Here is a 13,426-nt window from a genome sequence, read left to right as displayed (position 1 = left end):
TACAACAGTTAAGGTGGGATGTATTTGATGATATTTCCCTTGAGGACATGGCGTAAACAGCATAGGCTAGAGTCCGATTAGTTGCAGTGCACATAGAGGTGCGCCTAGGTGGCGATCGACGGTGACTTTGGCATTGGAGTGACTTTCCTTATATTGAAATGTGGTGGATCAAGTGGAATCTTCTATTCCGCTCTAAGAATGATGGGAAACAACTATAAAAAAGTATTAACATCCATATAAAAACGGTGAGAAAGAATTAAAAAGGAAATTAATCTTGAAACATGGTTTAGAGATGACTAATCACTTGTAAGTTGATTAATGACCTTAACTCCGGTTAGAAGCTTAACCAAGGCAAGATAAGGGGAGTATGGCGCGTCTTGGGCTTGTGGGAAACCGATGGTATGGCATCTGTGGGTTACAATTGGATGAATGAAGGAAAAGAAAGGTTTCTTTGAGTCAATTCGTCCAATGCCAGAACTGAGTTTTGACAGCTAAGGTGTGATGCATTTACTGAGATTTCCCTTAAGAAAATGGTGTAAACGGCATAGGGTACAGTCGGATTAGTTGCAATGCACAAGGAGGTGCAGCTAGGTGGCGTTTGGCGGTGACTTGGGCGTTGGAACGACTCTCCTCGTGTTCAAATGTGGTTTATCAAGTCTAATCTTCTATTGCACTGTAAGAATGGTGGGAAACAACAATAAAAGTATTAATGTCCATATTAAAATGGTATGTAAGAACTAAAAGGGAAATCCAGCCTAAAACATGTTTTGGACATGAGTAATCGCTTGTAAGTTGATTAATGCCCTTAGCACCGGTTCCAAGTTTCACCAAGGCCAAATAAGGAGCGTATGGCACACATCTAAGGCTACAATTGGAAGAACGATATAAAAGACAGGTTTCTTCGTGGCAGTTCGTCCAATGCTAGAGAATTGAGCTAGACGGTTAAGGTGGCATGCATTTGACGAGATTTCCCTCTAGAAATTGGGGTAAACGGCAAAGGCTATAGTACGATTCGTTGCAATGCACATAGAGGTGCACCTAGGTGGCGATTGGCGGTGACTCTGGCGTTGGAATGACTTTCCTTGTATTGAAATGTGGTGGATCAGGTCTAATCTTTGAATTCACTCCAAGAATGATGGCAAAGAAAACAATAAGAGGAATAAGGCCCATACGAAAAGGGAGACAAAGAATTAAAAAGGAAATTAAGTTCAGAGGATGGTTTAAAGATGAATAATCCCTTGTGGTTGAATAATGCCCTTAACTCCAGTCACAAGCATCACCAAATCTAGATTAGGGGCATATGGCACATCTTGGGCTTGAGGGAAACCAATGGTATGGCATATGTGGGATACAATTGGAAGAATGAAAGAAAAGACGGGTTTCTTCGTTTGAATTCGTCCTGTGCTGGAACTGAGTTACAACAGTTAAGGTGGGATGTATTTGATGATATTTCCCTTGAGCACAAGGCGTAAACAGCATAGGCTAGAGTCCGATTAGTTGCAGTGCACATATAGGGTGGCGATCGACGGTGACTTTGGCATTGGAGTGACTTTCCCTATATTGAAATGTGGTGGATCAAGTGTAATCTTCTATTCCGCTCTAAGAATGATGGGAAAGAACTATAAAAAAGTATTAACATCCATATAAAAACGGTGAGAAAGAATTAAAAAGGAAATTAATCTTGAAACATGGTTTAGAGATGACTAATCACTTGTAAGTTGATTAATGACCTTAACTCCGGTTACAAGCTTAACCAAGGCAAGATAAGGGGAGTATGGCGCGTCTTGGGCTTGAGGGAAACCGATGGTATGGCATCTGTGGGTTACAACTGGATTAATGAAGGAAAAGAAAGGTTTCTTTGAGTCAATTAGTCCAATGCCAGAACTGAGTTTCGACAGCTAAGGTGTGATGCATTTACTGAGATTTCCCTTGAGAAAATGGTGTAAACGGCATAGGGTACAGTCGGATTAGTTGCAATGCACAAGGAGGTGCAGCTAGGTGGCGTTTGGCGGTGACTTGGGCGTTGGAACGACTCTCCTCGTGTTGAAATGTGGTTTATCAAGTCTAATCTTCTATTTCACTCTAAGAATGGTGGGAAACAACAATAAAAGTATTAATGTCCATATTAAAATGGTATGAAAGAACTAAAAGGGAAATCCAGCCTAAAACATGTTTTGGACATGAGTAATCGCTTGTAAGTTGATTAATGCCCTTAGCACTAGTTCCAAGTTTCACCAAGGCCAAATAAGGAGCGTATGGCACACATCTAAGGCTACAACTGGAAGAACGATATAAAAGACAGGTTTCTTCCTGTCAGTTCGTCCAATGCTAGAGAATTGAGCTAGACGGTTAAGGTGGCATGCATTTGACGAGATTTCCCTCTAGAAATTGGTGTAAACGGCATAGGCTATAGTACGATTCGTTGCAATGCACAAAGAGGTACACCTAGGTGGCGATTGGCGGTGACTCTGGCGTTGGAATGACTTTCCTTGTATTGAAATGTGGTGGATCAGGTCTAATCCTCGAATTCACTCCAAGAATGATGGCAAAGAAAACAATAAGAGGAATAAGGCCCATACGAAAAGGGAGAGAAAGAATTAAAAAGGAAATTAAGTTCAGAGGATGGTTTAAAGATGAATAATCACTAGTAGTTGAATAATGCCCTTAACTCCAGTCACAAGCATCACGAAATCTAGATTAGGGGCGTATGGCACATCTTGGGCTTGAGGGAAACCAATGGTATGGCATATGTGGGCTACAATTGGAAGAATGAAAGAAAAGACGGGTTTCTTCGTTTGAATTCGTCCTGTGCTGGAACTGAGTTACAACAGTTAAGATGGGATGTATTTGATGATATTTCCCTTGAGGACATGGCGTAAACAGCATAGGCTAGAGTCCGATTAGTTGCAGTGCACATAGAGGTGCGCCTAGGTGGCGATCGACGGTGACTTTGGCATTGGAGTGACTTTCCTTATATTGAAATGTGGTGGATCAAGTGGAATCTTCTATTCCGCTCTAAGAATGATGGGAAACAACTATAAAAAAGTATTAACATCCATATAAAAACGGTGAGAAAGAATTAAAAAGGAAATTAATCTTGAAACATGGTTTAGAGATGACTAATCACTTGTAAGTTGATTAATGACCTTAACTCCGGTTAGAAGCTTAACCAAGGCAAGATAAGGGGAGTATGGCGCGTCTTGGGCTTGTGGGAAACCGATGGTATGGCATCTGTGGGTTACAATTGGATGAATGGAGGAAAAGAAAGGTTTCTTTGAGTCAATTCGTCCAATGCCAGAACTGAGTTTTGACAGCTAAGGTGTGATGCATTTACTGAGATTTCCCTTGAGAAAATGGTGTAAACGGCATAGGGTACAGTCGGATTAGTTGCAATGCACAAGGAGGTGCAGCTAGGTGGCGTTTGGCGGTGACTTGGGCGTTGGAACGACTCTCCTCGTGTTCAAATGTGGTTTATCAAGTCTAATCTTCTATTGCACTGTAAGAATGGTGGGAAACAACAATAAAAGTATTAATGTCCATATTAAAATGGTATGTAAGAACTAAAAGGGAAATCCAGCCTAAAACATGTTTTGGACATGAGTAATCGCTTGTAAGTTGATTAATGCCCTTAGCACCGGTTCCAAGTTTCACCAAGGCCAAATAAGGAGCGTATGGCACACATCTAAGGCTACAATTGGAAGAACGATATAAAAGACAGGTTTCTTCGTGGCAGTTCGTCCAATGCTAGAGAATTCAGCTAGACGGTTAAGGTGGCATGCATTTGACGAGATTTCCCTCTAGAAATTGGTGTAAACGGCAAAGGCTATAGTACGATTCGTTGCAATGCACATAGAGGTGCACCTAGGTGGCGATTGGCGGTGACTCTGGCGTTGGAATGACTTTCCTTGTATTGAAATGTGGTGGATCAGGTCTAATCTTTGAATTCACTCCAAGAATGATGGCAAATAAAACAATAAGAGGAATAAGGCCCATACGAAAAGGGAGACAAAGAATTAAAAAGGAAATTAAGTTCAGAGGATGGTTTAAAGATGAATAATCCCTTGTGGTTGAATAATGCCCTTAACTCCAGTCACAAGCATCACCAAATCTAGATTAGGGGCGTATGGCACATCTTGGGCTTGAGGGAAACCAATGGTATGGCATATGTGGGATACAATTGGAAGAATGAAAGAAAAGACGGGTTTCTTCGTTTGAATTCGTCCTGTGCTGGAACTGAGTTACAACAGTTAAGGTGGGATGTATTTGATGATATTTCCCTTGAGCACAAGGCGTAAACAGCATAGGCTAGAGTCCGATTAGTTGCAGTGCACATATAGGGTGGCGATCGACGGTGACTTTGGCATTGGAGTGACTTTCCCTATATTGAAATGTGGTGGATCAAGTGTAATCTTCTATTCCGCTCTAAGAATGATGGGAAAGAACTATAAAAAAGTATTAACATCCATATAAAAACGGTGAGAAAGAATTAAAAAGGAAATTAATCTTGAAACATGGTTTAGAGATGACTAATCACTTGTAAGTTGATTAATGACCTTAACTCCGGTTACAAGCTTAACCAAGGCAAGATAAGGGGAGTATGGCACGTCTTGGGCTTGAGGGAAACCGATGGTATGGCATCTGTGGGTTACAACTGGATTAATGAAGGAAAAGAAAGGTTTCTTTGAGTCAATTAGTCCAATGCCAGAACTGAGTTTCGACAGCTAAGGTGTGATGCATTTACTGAGATTTCCCTTGAGAAAATGGTGTAAACGGCATAGGGTACAGTCGGATTAGTTGCAATGCACAAGGAGGTGCAGCTAGGTGGCGTTTGGCGGTGACTTGGGCGTTGGAACGACTCTCCTCGTGTTGAAATGTGGTTTATCAAGTCTAATCTTCTATTTCACTCTAAGAATGGTGGGAAACAACAATAAAAGTATTAATGTCCATATTAAAATGGTATGAAAGAACTAAAAGGGAAATCCAGCCTAAAACATGTTTTGGACATGAGTAATCGCTTGTAAGTTGATTAATGCCCTTAGCACCAGTTCCAAGTTTCACCAAGGCCAAATAAGGAGCGTATGGCACACATCTAAGGCTACAACTGGAAGAACGATATAAAAGACAGGTTTCTTCCTGTCAGTTCGTCCAATGCTAGAGAATTGAGCTAGACGGTTAAGGTGGCATGCATTTGACGAGATTTCCCTCTAGAAATTGGTGTAAACGGCATAGGCTATAGTACGATTCGTTGCAATGCACAAAGAGGTACACCTAGGTGGCGATTGGCGGTGACTCTGGCGTTGGAATGACTTTCCTTGTATTGAAATGTGGTGGATCAGGTCTAATCCTCGAATTCACTCCAAGAATGATGGCAAAGAAAACAATAAGAGGAATAAGGCCCATACGAAAAGGGAGAGAAAGAATTAAAAAGGAAATTAAGTTCAGAGGATGGTTTAAAGATGAATAATCCCTTGTAGTTGAATAATGCCCTTAACTCCAGTCACAAGCATCACCAAATCTAGATTAGGGGCGTATGGCACATCTTGGGCTTGAGGGAAACCAATGGTATGGCATATGTGGGATACAATTGGAAGAATGAAAGAAAAGACGGGTTTCTTCGTTTGAATTCGTCCTGTGCTGGAACTGAGTTACAACAGTTAAGGTGGGATGTATTTGATGATATTTCCCTTGAGGACAAGGCGTAAACAGCATAGGTTAGAGTCCGATTAGTTGCAGTGCACATATAGGTGCGCCTAGGTGGCGATCGACGGTGACTTTGGCATTGGAGTGACTTTCCCTATATTGAAATGTGGTGGATAAAGTGTAATCTTCTATTCCGCTCTAAGAATGATAGGAAACAACAATAAAAAAGTATTAACATCCATATAAAAACGGTGAGAAAGAATTAAAAAGGAAATTAATCTTGAAACATGGTTTAGAGATGACTAATCACTGGTAAGTTGATTAATGACCTTAACTCCGGTTACAAGCTTAACCAAGGCAAGATAAGGGGAGTATGGCGCGTCTTGGGCTTGAGGGAAACCGATGGTATGGCATCTGTGCGTTACAATTGGATGAATGAAGGAAAAGAAGGGTTTGTTTGAGTCAATTCGTCCAATGCCAGAACTGAGTTTCGACGGCTAAGGTGTGATGCATTTACTGAGATCTCCCTTGAGAAAATGCTGTAAACGGCATAGGGTACGGTCCGATTAGTTGGAATGCACAAGGAGGTGCACCTAGGTGGCGTTTGGCGGTGACTTGGGCGTTGGAACGACTCTGCTCGTATTGAAACGTGGTTTATCAAGTCTAATCTTCTATTTCACTCTAAGAATGGTGGGAAACAACAATAAAAGTATTAATGTCCATATTAAAATGGTATGAAAGAACTAAAAGGGAAATCCAGCCTAAAACATGTTTTGGACATGAGTAATCGCTTGTAAGTTGATTAATGCCCTTAGCACCGGTTCCAAGTTTCACCAAGGCCAAATAAGGAGCGTATGGCACACATCTAAGGCTACAACTGGAAGAACGATATAAAAGACAGGTTTCTTCCTGTCAGTTCGTCCAATGCTAGAGAATTGAGCTAGACGGTTAAGGTGGGATGCATTTGACGAGATTTCCCTCTAGAAATTGGTGTAAACGGCATAGGCTATAGTACGATTCGTTGCAATGCACAAAGAGGTACACCTAGGTGGCGATTGGCGGTGACTCTGGCGTTGGAATGACTTTCCTTGTACTGAAATGTGGTGGATCAGGTCTAATCTTCTAATTCACTCCAAGAATGATGGCAAAGACAACAATAAGAGGAATAAGGCCCATACGAAATGGGAGAGAAAGAATTAAAAAGGAAATTAAGTTCAGAGGATGGTTTAAAGATGAATAATCACTAGTAGTTGAATAATGCCCTTAACTCCAGTCACAAGCATCACCAAATCTAGATTAGGGGCGTATGGCACATCTTGGGCTTGAGGGAAACCAATGGTATGGCATATGTGGGCTACAATTGGAAGAATGAAAGAAAAGACGGGTTTCTTCGTTTGAATTCGTCCTGTGCTGGAACTGAGTTACAACAGTTAAGGTGGGATGTATTTGATGATATTTCCCTTGAGGACATGGCGTAAACAGCATAGGCTAGAGTCCGATTAGTTGCAGTGCACATAGAGGTGCGCCTAGGTGGCGATCGACGGTGACTTTGGCATTGGAGTGACTTTCCTTATATTGAAATGTGGTGGATCAAGTGGAATCTTCTATTCCGCTCTAAGAATGATGGGAAACAACTATAAAAAAGTATTAACATCCATATAAAAACGGTGAGAAAGAATTAAAAAGGAAATTAATCTTGAAACATGGTTTAGAGATGACTAATCACTTGTAAGTTGATTAATGACCTTAACTCCGGTTAGAAGCTTAACCAAGGCAAGATAAGGGGAGTATGGCGCGTCTTGGGCTTGTGGGAAACCGATGGTATGGCATCTGTGGGTTACAATTGGATGAATGAAGGAAAAGAAAGGTTTCTTTGAGTCAATTCGTCCAATGCCAGAACTGAGTTTTGACAGCTAAGGTGTGATGCATTTACTGAGATTTCCCTTGAGAAAATGGTGTAAACGGCATAGGGTACAGTCGGATTAGTTGCAATGCACAAGGAGGTGCAGCTAGGTGGCGTTTGGCGGTGACTTGGGCGTTGGAACGACTCTCCTCGTGTTCAAATGTGGTTTATCAAGTCTAATCTTCTATTGCACTGTAAGAATGGTGGGAAACAACAATAAAAGTATTAATGTCCATATTAAAATGGTATGTAAGAACTAAAAGGGAAATCCAGCCTAAAACATGTTTTGGACATGAGTAATCGCTTGTAAGTTGATTAATGCCCTTAGCACCGGTTCCAAGTTTCACCAAGGCCAAATAAGGAGCGTATGGCACACATCTAAGGCTACAATTGGAAGAACGATATAAAAGACAGGTTTCTTCGTGGCAGTTCGTCCAATGCTAGAGAATTGAGCTAGACGGTTAAGGTGGCATGCATTTGACGAGATTTCCCTCTAGAAATTGGTGTAAACGGCAAAGGCTATAGTACGATTCGTTGCAATGCACATAGAGGTGCACCTAGGTGGCGATTGGCGGTGACTCTGGCGTTGGAATGACTTTCCTTGTATTGAAATGTGGTGGATCAGGTCTAATCTTCGAATTCACTCCAAGAATGATGGCAAAGACAACAATAAGAGGAATAAGGCCCATACGAAAAGGGAGACAAAGAATTAAAAAGGAAATTAAGTTCAGAGGATGGTTTAAAGATGAATAATCCCTTGTGGTTGAATAATGCCCTTAACTCCAGTCACAAGCATCACCAAATCTAGATTAGGGGCGTATGGCACATCTTGGGCTTGAGGGAAACCAATGGTATGGCATATGTGGGATACAATTGGAAGAATGAAAGAAAAGACGGGTTTGTTCGTTTGAATTCGTCCTGTGCTGGAACTGAGTTACAACAGTTAAGGTGGGATGTATTTGATGATATTTCCCTTGAGGACAAGGCGTAAACAGCATAGGCTAGAGTCCGATTAGTTGCAGTGCACATATAGGGTGGCGATCGACGGTGACTTTGGCATTGGAGTGACTTTCCCTATATTGAAATGTGGTGGATCAAGTGTAATCTTCTATTCCGCTCTAAGAATGATGGGAAAGAACTATAAAAAAGTATTAACATCCATATAAAAACGGTGAGAAAGAATTAAAAAGGAAATTAATCTTGAAACATGGTTTAGAGATGACTAATCACTTGTAAGTTGATTAATGACCTTAACTCCGGTTACAAGCTTAACCAAGGCAAGATAAGGGGAGTATGGCGCGTCTTGGGCTTGAGGGAAACCGATGGTATGGCATCTGTGGGTTACAACTGGATTAATGAAGGAAAAGAAAGGTTTCTTTGAGTCAATTAGTCCAATGCCAGAACTGAGTTTCGACAGCTAAGGTGTGATGCATTTACTGAGATTTCCCTTGAGAAAATGGTGTAAACGGCATAGGGTACAGTCGGATTAGTTGCAATGCACAAGGAGGTGCAGCTAGGTGGCGTTTGGCGGTGACTTGGGCGTTGGAACGACTCTCCTCGTGTTGAAATGTGGTTTATCAAGTCTAATCTTCTATTTCACTCTAAGAATGGTGGGAAACAACAATAAAAGTATTAATGTCCATATTAAAATGGTATGAAAGAACTAAAAGGGAAATCCAGCCTAAAACAAGTTTTGGACATGAGTAATCGCTTGTAAGTTGATTAATGCCCTTAGCACCGGTTCCAAGTTTCACCAAGGCCAAATAAGGAGCGTATGGCACACATCTAAGGCTACAACTGGAAGAACGATATAAAAGACAGGTTTCTTCCTGTCAGTTCGTCCAATGCTAGAGAATTGAGCTAGACGGTTAAGGTGGCATGCATTTGACGAGATTTCCCTCTAGAAATTGGTGTAAACGGCATAGGCTATAGTACGATTCGTTGCAATGCACAAAGAGGTACACCTAGGTGGCGATTGGCGGTGACTCTGGCGTTGGAATGACTTTCCTTGTATTGAAATGTGGTGGATCAGGTCTAATCCTCGAATTCACTCCAAGAATGATGGCAAAGAAAACAATAAGAGGAATAAGGCCCATACGAAAAGGGAGAGAAAGAATTAAAAAGGAAATTAAGTTCAGAGGATGGTTTAAAGATGAATAATCCCTTGTAGTTGAATAATGCCCTTAACTCCAGTCACAAGCATCACCAAATCTAGATTAGGGGCGTATGGCACATCTTGGGCTTGAGGGAAACCAATGGTATGGCATATGTGGGATACAATTGGAAGAATGAAAGAAAAGACGGGTTTCTTCGTTTGAATTCGTCCTGTGCTGGAACTGAGTTACAACAGTTAAGGTGGGATGTATTTGATGATATTTCCCTTGAGGACAAGGCGTAAACAGCATAGGTTAGAGTCCGATTAGTTGCAGTGCACATATAGGTGCGCCTAGGTGGCGATCGACGGTGACTTTGGCATTGGAGTGACTTTCCCTATATTGAAATGTGGTGGATAAAGTGTAATCTTCTATTCCGCTCTAAGAATGATAGGAAACAACAATAAAAAAGTATTAACATCCATATAAAAACGGTGAGAAAGAATTAAAAAGGAAATTAATCTTGAAACATGGTTTAGAGATGACTAATCACTGGTAAGTTGATTAATGACCTTAACTCCGGTTACAAGCTTAACCAAGGCAAGATAAGGGGAGTATGGCGCGTCTTGGGCTTGAGGGAAACCGATGGTATGGCATCTGTGCGTTACAATTGGATGAATGAAGGAAAAGAAGGGTTTGTTTGAGTCAATTCGTCCAATGCCAGAACTGAGTTTCGACGGCTAAGGTGTGATGCATTTACTGAGATCTCCCTTGAGAAAATGCTGTAAACGGCATAGGGTACGGTCCGATTAGTTGGAATGCACAAGGAGGTGCACCTAGGTGGCGTTTGGCGGTGACTTGGGCGTTGGAACGACTCTGCTCGTATTGAAACGTGGTTTATCAAGTCTAATCTTCTATTTCACTCTAAGAATGGTGGGAAACAACAATAAAAGTATTAATGTCCATATTAAAATGGTATGAAAGAACTAAAAGGGAAATCCAGCCTAAAACATGTTTTGGACATGAGTAATCGCTTGTAAGTTGATTAATGCCCTTAGCACCGGTTCCAAGTTTCACCAAGGCCAAATAAGGAGCGTATGGCACACATCTAAGGCTACAACTGGAAGAACGATATAAAAGACAGGTTTCTTCCTGTCAGTTCGTCCAATGCTAGAGAATTGAGCTAGACGGTTAAGGTGGGATGCATTTGACGAGATTTCCCTCTAGAAATTGGTGTAAACGGCATAGGCTATAGTACGATTCGTTGCAATGCACAAAGAGGTACACCTAGGTGGCGATTGGCGGTGACTCTGGCGTTGGAATGACTTTCCTTGTACTGAAATGTGGTGGATCAGGTCTAATCTTCTAATTCACTCCAAGAATGATGGCAAAGACAACAATAAGAGGAATAAGGCCCATACGAAATGGGAGAGAAAGAATTAAAAAGGAAATTAAGTTCAGAGGATGGTTTAAAGATGAATAATCACTAGTAGTTGAATAATGCCCTTAACTCCAGTCACAAGCATCACCAAATCTAGATTAGGGGCGTATGGCACATCTTGGGCTTGAGGGAAACCAATGGTATGGCATATGTGGGCTACAATTGGAAGAATGAAAGAAAAGACGGGTTTCTTCGTTTGAATTCGTCCTGTGCTGGAACTGAGTTACAACAGTTAAGGTGGGATGTATTTGATGATATTTCCCTTGAGGACATGGCGTAAACAGCATAGGCTAGAGTCCGATTAGTTGCAGTGCACATAGAGGTGCGCCTAGGTGGCGATCGACGGTGACTTTGGCATTGGAGTGACTTTCCTTATATTGAAATGTGGTGGATCAAGTGGAATCTTCTATTCCGCTCTAAGAATGATGGGAAACAACTATAAAAAAGTATTAACATCCATATAAAAACGGTGAGAAAGAATTAAAAAGGAAATTAATCTTGAAACATGGTTTAGAGATGACTAATCACTTGTAAGTTGATTAATGACCTTAACTCCGGTTACAAGCTTAACCAAGGCAAGGTAAGGGGAGTATGGCGCGTCTTGGGCTTGTGGGAAACCGATGGTATGGCATCTGTGGGTTACAATTGGATGAATGAAGGAAAAGAAAGGTTTCTTTGAGTCAATTCGTCCAATGCCAGAACTGAGTTTTGACAGCTAAGGTGTGATGCATTTACTGAGATTTCCCTTGAGAAAATGGTGTAAACGGCATAGGGTACAGTCGGATTAGTTGCAATGCACAAGGAGGTGCAGCTAGGTGGCGTTTGGCGGTGACTTGGGCGTTGGAACGACTCTCCTCGTGTTCAAATGTGGTTTATCAAGTCTAATCTTCTATTGCACTGTAAGAATGGTGGGAAACAACAATAAAAGTATTAATGTTCATATTAAAATGGTATGTAAGAACTAAAAGGGAAATCCAGCCTAAAACATGTTTTGGACATGAGTAATCGCTTGTAAGTTGATTAGTGCCCTTAGCACCGGTTCCAAGTTTCACCAAGGCCAAATAAGGAGCGTATGGCACACATCTAAGGCTACAATTGGAAGAACGATATAAAAGACAGGTTTCTTCGTGGCAGTTCGTCCAATGCTAGAGAATTGAGCTAGACGGTTAAGGTGGCATGCATTTGACGAGATTTCCCTCTAGAAATTGGTGTAAACGGCAAAGGCTATAGTACGATTCGTTGCAATGCACATAGAGGTGCACCTAGGTGGCGATTGGCGGTGACTCTGGCGTTGGAATGACTTTCCTTGTATTGAAATGTGGTGGATCAGGTCTAATCTTCGAATTCACTCCAAGAATGATGGCAAAGAAAACAATAAGAGGAATAAGGCCCATACGAAAAGGGAGACAAAGAATTAAAAAGGAAATTAAGTTCAGAGGATGGTTTAAAGATGAATAATCCCTTGTGGTTGAATAATGCCCTTAACTCCAGTCACAAGCATCACCAAATCTAGATTAGGGGCGTATGGCACATCTTGGGCTTGAGGGAAACCAATGGTATGGCATATGTGGGATACAATTGGAAGAATGAAAGAAAAGACGGGTTTCTTCGTTTGAATTCGTCCTGTGCTGGAACTGAGTTACAACAGTTAAGGTGGGATGTATTTGATGATATTTCCCTTGAGCACAAGGCGTAAACAGCATAGGCTAGAGTCCGATTAGTTGCAGTGCACATATAGGGTGGCGATCGACGGTGACTTTGGCATTGGAGTGACTTTCCCTATATTGAAATGTGGTGGATCAAGTGATGTGAACCCCAATCGACTCGCTTTGAGACCCAACAACAATATTGGAAAAACCAACCCAAGAACGCCAAACTCAAGTCTATGGATGGAGAATTTAGACCCGTTGAGATCCCGTTTCAAGAACCTAGATTATATTAAAATCTAGACCCAATGAAATCTCGTCTCAAGAACCCAAATTACAAGGAGGAACGCCACAAAGGTTGTGATTTACGTTTGATAAGTTCAAGAGTTCAATTAAGAACAAGAGGAGAAAACTCAGTCACAATGAAAATTCAATAAAAAATGTCTTACCTCTCAAATGAGGCTACAAGTGCCTTAAATAAACAATTCCCAAAACCCTAAAGGAATAGTGCCGCGGGTACTGTAGCGTGAACAGTGTCGCGCTACAGTAACTTCTAAAACCCTAGTTCACATAAATTAATAACTTTCCAAATATGCCCTTGGCCAAAATACAAGGCCTTCCCAAAAACCCTAGTTCATTAGAATTAAGACATATGGGCTAGACATCTCCCAAGCCCAATTATTCTAGAATAATTCCTTTAACT

Source organism: Carya illinoinensis, chromosome 16 (assembly GCF_018687715.1).
Source record: "Carya illinoinensis cultivar Pawnee chromosome 16, C.illinoinensisPawnee_v1, whole genome shotgun sequence".
NCBI lineage: Eukaryota > Viridiplantae > Streptophyta > Magnoliopsida > Fagales > Juglandaceae > Carya > Carya illinoinensis.
Note: the sequence above shows the minus strand (reverse complement) of the source record.